A 6,916-nucleotide genomic window follows, 5' to 3' on the forward strand; every position below is an offset into this window, starting at 1 on the left:
CACCAGGAAAGACTCTGAATTAGAATGATTGGCCAAAGACCACCCGGAAACTAGTCCCATCAGCATAAAACCTGAGACTGCAAGCCACATGGCAGAGTAGTTCTCCTGGGTTCCCTTCCCCTACTGCTCTCCACCTGGGTGTCCTTTCCCAGTAATATCTCTTGCTTTGTCAGCACATGTGTCTCCTTGGACAATTCATTTCTGAGTGTTAGACAAGAGCCCAGTTTTGGGCCCTGGAAGGGGTCCCTCTTCCTGTAACAAAGCTTGTGACAGATATAACAATATAGAAATATTTAACTAATAGTAAACTTAGGCACTATGAAAATTTTATGCTTAATGTTAATGACTCATAGACATGCCTATATTAGAAAAAAATAAATATTATATATTTAATATTGATTATTTCCCAGTTTACATGAATCCAAAATTCATTTAGGTCAATTTTTTTCTTGTATTTAGAATTGTTTGATTTGTATGTGTTTCCTTTTCTTTAGATTATTTAAATAAGAACTCACAACTTCAACAATATTATCAAAAAGCAGAAGACTCACACTGAGACATACGTAAATCCACATAGACAGACAGAGATCTTCTAGTTTTCCGCCTAAGATTTAAAATATCTCTTTGACCTCGTTTTTGTTGGGGGGGGGGCTTGAAGTTCTCTTCTACTGAAGGCTAAGGTCTCAGGCAAAGTGCACAGTGTTTTTCAAGGCAAGGGTTAACTTCAAGCTTGGCCCTAGGCAGGCCCTTTTAACAAGCTAATTGTGTGTGTGTGTGTGTGTGGTGTGTGGTGTGTGCGTGTTTACAGTGTTTTTAAAGCAAGCTCTGGCCAGTTTTATTAAAGAAATTGCGCATGGCTTGCTTCTCACCGCTCTGGCCTGGCTTCTAAGAGCATCAGAGTCTCCTGGACCGACGGCCGCCAGTGTGCATGCTCTGCAGTGCCTTCCGCACGCTGTGCCCGAGCCAGGATCATCGCCACTGCAGTGACGGCCGCCAGTGTTGGCCGACATGGCGTGATGCTCTATTGTAGATTTCCTCAAGGCTGGGCAGTTGTTGGCGAGGATGCCCAGTTTCGCTTTGCCTTGTCTGATTATTTTCAGAGTCTGTTTGTACCCCAGCACGTACTTTCCACTTTTCATAACCAGCTGGAGCCTAGAGTTGATCGACTCCACTGACTTTTTCGTCTTCTTTGCGGCCACCATCTTCCTGCCTTAGATGCGGGACTCCCCCAACCAAGAGCAGCCACCAAGATGGACGGGGGGCGAGAAAGGAAGCTAATTGTTTTTAATTGCATTTGCAAAGAACCAGCTTTACAGTTTCCAAGAAAAAGTACCGAGGTCCAGCCCCAGTGGATCCAGGGTGATTCGAAGGTGGGGACGGAGTTGGCGTCTCTGGAAATGACTTGTTTAATTACAGATAGAAAGGGATTAGAAGATTAGTGGAGAAAAGGAGGCTGAATAACTTGGTTCACATGGGATACCAATCACCACTTACGCAGGCCGCAGGCGTCTTTCCGTTCTCCAGAAGGAGAGGTGGCACTGAGGCCCCCCCGGGCCGATCTTAGAAGCCCAGGCAAAATTAGTAGGCTTGGTGGGTACCCATGTACCAGATGGGAATTCGGCCAGAAAATAGTAGGAGAGAAAAAAAGGGGGCTGAATAACTTGGTTTACGTGGGATACCAATAAAATTCCAAGACAAGGAATTTGCACCATCTACGTTGGGCCACCGGTGTCACTTGAATATCGGAAGGTGCCCCTCCTTGGGCTCCTTCTCGCGTGGTCTTGAAAACTGGGGCGAATAAGTAGACTTGGAGGGCACCCACGCTCCAGATGGGAATTCAGCCCGAAAAATGGGGAGCAGAAAAGAACGACATGAGGGAATCAGTCTTTCCGGAAAACTGATCCGATTTCTTTATTTTTGGGTTTGCTTATATACCTCTTGTTACACATAGGGATGAATACAGAGTCACGTGGGAGTCGGCGGTCCTGACCTTTATCAAAATCAGGTGCTTCACATAAATGCATAAAAAAGGTCTTAGGGATATTACATCATCTTCTGGCCATGAGTGAGACCTGCTAACATTTTATGATCCTTTCTTTCTGATAACCAAAAAACTTATTTTTTCCAAGGGTGTTTTTTCTTAAACCAGGCACCACCCTCCAAATAAAGTTACATTCCTATAGGGTGAGGGTGTAGTGAGTTACAATCAAGAAAGGAATTTATTTAACCCAAGGTTAACATGATTAGTCTTAAAGGTTAATACTTATTTCTCCTATATGCTTAAAGGTTAATACTTATTTCTCCTATATGTTAGTTATATTCATTATAAGGGTAGGGAATATGGAGATTTAGCAGCAAATATCAGCCCCATAAATGAAAATCCTTTCACCAACGCTCCCCTTAAGATCTATTTAGTCTTAAGATATGATAAAGTTACATTCTTACATAGCAAGGACACAATGTTTTATGACAAAGTACAGTGATCTATTACAAAAGAGAAAATCCATTAACTCAAAAAGTCTAGTATCACTAACATCAAAAACTACTATATTTCCTTTGCTATATTCCAAATACATTGATTAGTATATTCCCAGGTGTCCAAGGATATGGAGGCCTGGCGGCAATCATTGACTCAACAAGAAGAAAAGGTCCTATGCTAATTAAGACTCTCAAAATACTCCAAAACTCTCTGTGCTGTTTACAGTTGAGAGGTAGTAAACAATCATGTGCCTAGAGGCAGCAGTATGGATAATCCTGTCACACAAGCTAGTCTGTCAGCAGAGAGGTTTGACCTGAGACATCCTTGTCCCACCCAGAGCAGGGAATTAGCAGCAATTATTGACACAACAAATGAAGAACCCTTCACCAATATAATTCCTAACCAACTATACTAACAATTTCTAACTCCCCAAAAGAATTTGCCTTTAGTAAGTCTAAAACATCTCGTGCCTCTCAGGTTGGGAGGCTGTAAACAATCACATGTGGCCGGACAAACCTATACAGGTGGGCTAGATAACCTTCAGAGGAGTCGGCAAGCTGAAACACTCTTGTCACGCCCAAGAATTTTTATTGCCTTGGAGCTGCACGTTTACTCCTTCTCCGAGAGAAACAGTTTATGGGGGAGAGCCCCCGTAAAGTCAGAGGTGTAGGTGAGAACATAAAACAGACTCTGGTTTGGGGGTTAGATGCTCGGGAACAGGGGGTTTCCTGAGGCTTGATCACGCCTTTGCGTATGCCAAGCCTCCTTCCTCATGACCTTTGCCACGGGCGGAATTCCTCACGCTGGCCCCCGGCAAAAAAGAAAAAAAATTTTATTTTAACCAATTTTCTCTGGTTCTATAGAATATCATGTCCATCCTAGGTCAGGTCATCTTTCTTTTCTGTAGTCATAGTTTTATACCTAAATTGTAGACAGATCAGCTGACAAGGTTTCCAGTAGCTGAACCTGCGGAAGGATCATTAACCTGGTCTGTTCCAAGAGCAGTGCAGTGGCCTCGCCTCGCCCAGCCCAGCTTGTGAGCCTCTCCTCCAACCGTGCAGCGCTGGATAAGAAGGTAGGGAGGGAAAGACGTTTGGAAGGTGGCGCGCCCTGGGCGGGCGGTTGGGCCCGGTGGCTTTTCCAGTGGTAGGGGATGAGGGGCCGCGCGAGAAGGTGGGGGGCCGGCGTGCATAGTGGGGGTCGGGTGGGAAAGGCAGCTCTCCTCCACCTTCCCACCTGCTCCTCTGCACCTCCATCCCCGGCCAGGTGCCACCATAGCCCCCGCCCACTGGCACCCTCTCTGGTGTCCCTCTTCTGCTGGACCTCCCGGCCACGTTCCTTAGAGGTTAGGTCTGATGGTTCAGGGCGGGGCTGTGGGGTGTTCAGCCACCCCCATTCCACCCCTGCGCCTTTGCCTGTGGCGCCAGCCACGACTGCCTTGCCCCTGGCCACGGACCGCCATGGCGTGGATCCTCCAGTCACATCTCAGTGGGCTGTGCGGCGTGACGGGTGTTGGTTCCCTGCCACAGGGCAGCGTGCCTGCCTGTCGCCTCCCACCACTGGCCCTGGACGGGTCTGCCTTGGCCGGTCTTTGGTGTGCGCTGCTCTGGGCCTACCACGTGGTCACCAGGTGCCTCCCCACGCCCTCCGAGTCTCGGGGCTTGCTCCCAATCCCCCTTCCCCACGCATCCTGTGGCTGTCTTGTCTGGTTCTCCCGCCCTCTTGTCCTCTCACCTCTGTCGTGTCCCTTGCCCGCTTGGAGCCACACTTCCTGTTGGAGCCCCTTGCCTCTGCCCTTGGTGGTTGGGGGGAGAAGGGTGCCTGAGGCGCTGGTAGGGGGCCCCGGTAGTTGAGGGGAGAGGACCGGGTCGGGGGGTCGGCAGTATGGGTGTGTGAGGTGGTGGGGGAGGGCTCTGCCCTGTTTCGGGGGGACGTGAGGGTGGTCATCTGGCATCGGTGGGGACCTCCATGCTGCTGTCAACCAGCGCACGGTGGGGCCCCAAGTGTCATGGGCCAGCAGCCCTGAGGCCCGCGGGTGGGGACATGGTGGTGGTTGATGTAGGGGCGGTGTCCCGTGGGGCGCGCCGTGACCCTCGCCCACTTCCCCCTTTCCAGGTACCTAGTGTGTGGGGCTTCCCTAGTGGCTCAGATGGTAAAGCGTCTGCCTGCCTTGCGGGAGGACCCGGGTTCGATCCCTGGGTTGGGAAGATACCCTGGAGAAGGAAATGGCAAGCCACTCACTCCAGTACTCTTGACTGGAAAATTCCATGGATGGAGGAGCCTGGTAGGCTACAGTCCATGGGGTAACAAAGAGTTTGACATGACTGGACGACCTCACTTCACAGCTGATAAAAAGCTTGGGTTGTCTCAGTGGGGTGGGTTTCTCCTGGATGGATTTCACCTGGTGGCAGTAGCGAGGCTCGTAGTCCTCTCCTGAAAGTGGGCTATGGGCAGAGCACACCTGGCCCACGTTGGGGGCGGAGAGCCGCTAGACTGTGGGTCCCAGGTCTCAGGGGTCTCCATTGTGGCTGGGAACGCCCATTTCGGAGGCTCCTGGGTCCCCATCGATCAGCATCCAGTGAGCAGAGCGGAGGGGTGCGGACCACAGGTAAAGGAACTGGGGCTCCATGGCACAGGGTGGAGCAGGGAACCCCGTATTCTGCCCTCTCTGTTGCACAGTCTCGGAGTCCCCTAAACTGGTGGTCACAGAAAGGCCTTGTCACTGGGTCAAGGCCTTTACCACTTTACCCCCTTCGCATAAAGCTCAGACCCACGTAGTTTTCCAAAAGCAGGCTAGAGCCTGCCAGCGAGGTCCCCAGGAAGTACAAGGGATTGACCCTGCCTGGTGATCTCACCTGCTGCGGACTCCACAACCTATACTCTGGCCGGCTGGCCCAGCCCTGCTACCAGCCAGTTTGCATCCCAGAGGGCCCTTGACCACCTGCTGGGATGGAACAGGGGAAAGGGTGCACAAATTGCACCCTAGAAACTTAGTACAGTGCATGGATTTAAAAAAACTGGTGGCCACTCAGGCAGAAAAAAAGGGAGGAGGGCACATTGCTGCACCTTTAATGGTGGAATCTGTGGCTGTCCTGCTGAGAGGGGCCTTACATGGGGACCCTGTGCAATAAGTGTGGTGTTTTAGAACTCAATAAATAGAACATGTAAAAATTTTAAATTATGTAGTGCTTTAATTAAAAAAGAAGCTCCAAGTTTTTTTTTTAGCAAATTGAGGTCTAAAAATTGAAGGCCTATTTTCCTTCCACTGTTGCATTCTATGAAGAAATGTGAGGGTTTTCTTTTAAGAAAAGAGTCAGAAAAGTGAGGGAAACAGAAAGCCCAGAGGTGCCCCTGTAGTTTGGTGAAGGCCTTAGGAGGTCACTTGTAAATGCTGCTGGCTGTCGGGAGGCAGTCTCTTCCTGTGGCTGAGGGGCACAGAGCTCTGCAAGCTTGCCCTTTTCATGGATGTTCATGTTTGTGGAAATCCAGCTTGGAGCCATCTCCTGATGTGTAAGAACTTCCCAGACTAGACCCCTAGGCAGATCCCTTAGGGCCAGGGACTCCTTCCTTCATTGTATTTATCTGTTTGACTGAAAAGCAGCGATGACATTTTTCTTTAAATCTGGTCTATCATTCAAGCCTTGGAGTAATATTTCCCATCCCTCTTGATAGGCTTGGGTTCCAGGAATGAATTATAGTCAGTTGTCCATTGCCGGGAGCCAGCATGGGGAATCCCACTCGTGGCAAAGGTCACGAGGAAGAGGCCTGACAGGCAAAGGCGAGAACAGGCCTCGAGGAACCCCCCTGGACCTTCTTGAGCATCCACCCCAAAAATTGTCTCTCTGCCTTATTTCATTATGCCTTTCACCAACTCTTCTGACATTAACCGGAGGCTATCCCCCATCACCTTTCTCTGAAAAGAGTTAACTTAGAGCTCCGGTTAATAAGTCTCCTTGGCATAACAAGAGTGTTCCAGTCCAAAAACTCCTCTGATGGCTCTCTAGCCTGCTTGGCAAGTTTATCCGGCCTCTTACAACCACGCATATGATTGTTCACAGCCTCCCAACCGTGAGAGGCACGAGACGCTGTAAACTTTCTAAATACAGTCTTTTGAGAAGTTAGAAATTATTAGTGTAGTATTAGTGCATTGTTAGAAATATCCTGGTGGAAGGTTTCATTGTTGAGCCAATATTTGCTGCCAAGTCTCCATATCCCTTGTCCCATATATACATTAATTGATATAACTGGCATATGGGAAAATAAGTAATAACCTTTGATATTAATCACGTTAGACCTTAGGCTAGTAGATTCTTTTCTTGATTATAGCCCACTGCACCTTTGCCCTGTAGGAATGCAACTTTATCTGGTGCCTTCAGAGTGTGGTGCCTGGTTTAAGAAAAATCACCCTTGGAAAAAATAAGTTTTATGGTTGACTGA

The 6,916-nt window shown here is 48.9% G+C and overlaps 1 pseudogene; it reads right to left on the reverse strand.

Moving 5' to 3' along the window:
• Window positions 1–869: 869 nt before the first annotated feature.
• LOC108635059 lies at window positions 870–1,238 on the reverse strand (annotated as a pseudogene).
• Window positions 1,239–6,916: the final 5,678 nt, after the last annotated feature.

This window comes from Capra hircus, unplaced genomic scaffold, assembly GCF_001704415.2.
Source record: "Capra hircus breed San Clemente unplaced genomic scaffold, ASM170441v1, whole genome shotgun sequence".
NCBI lineage: Eukaryota > Metazoa > Chordata > Mammalia > Artiodactyla > Bovidae > Capra > Capra hircus.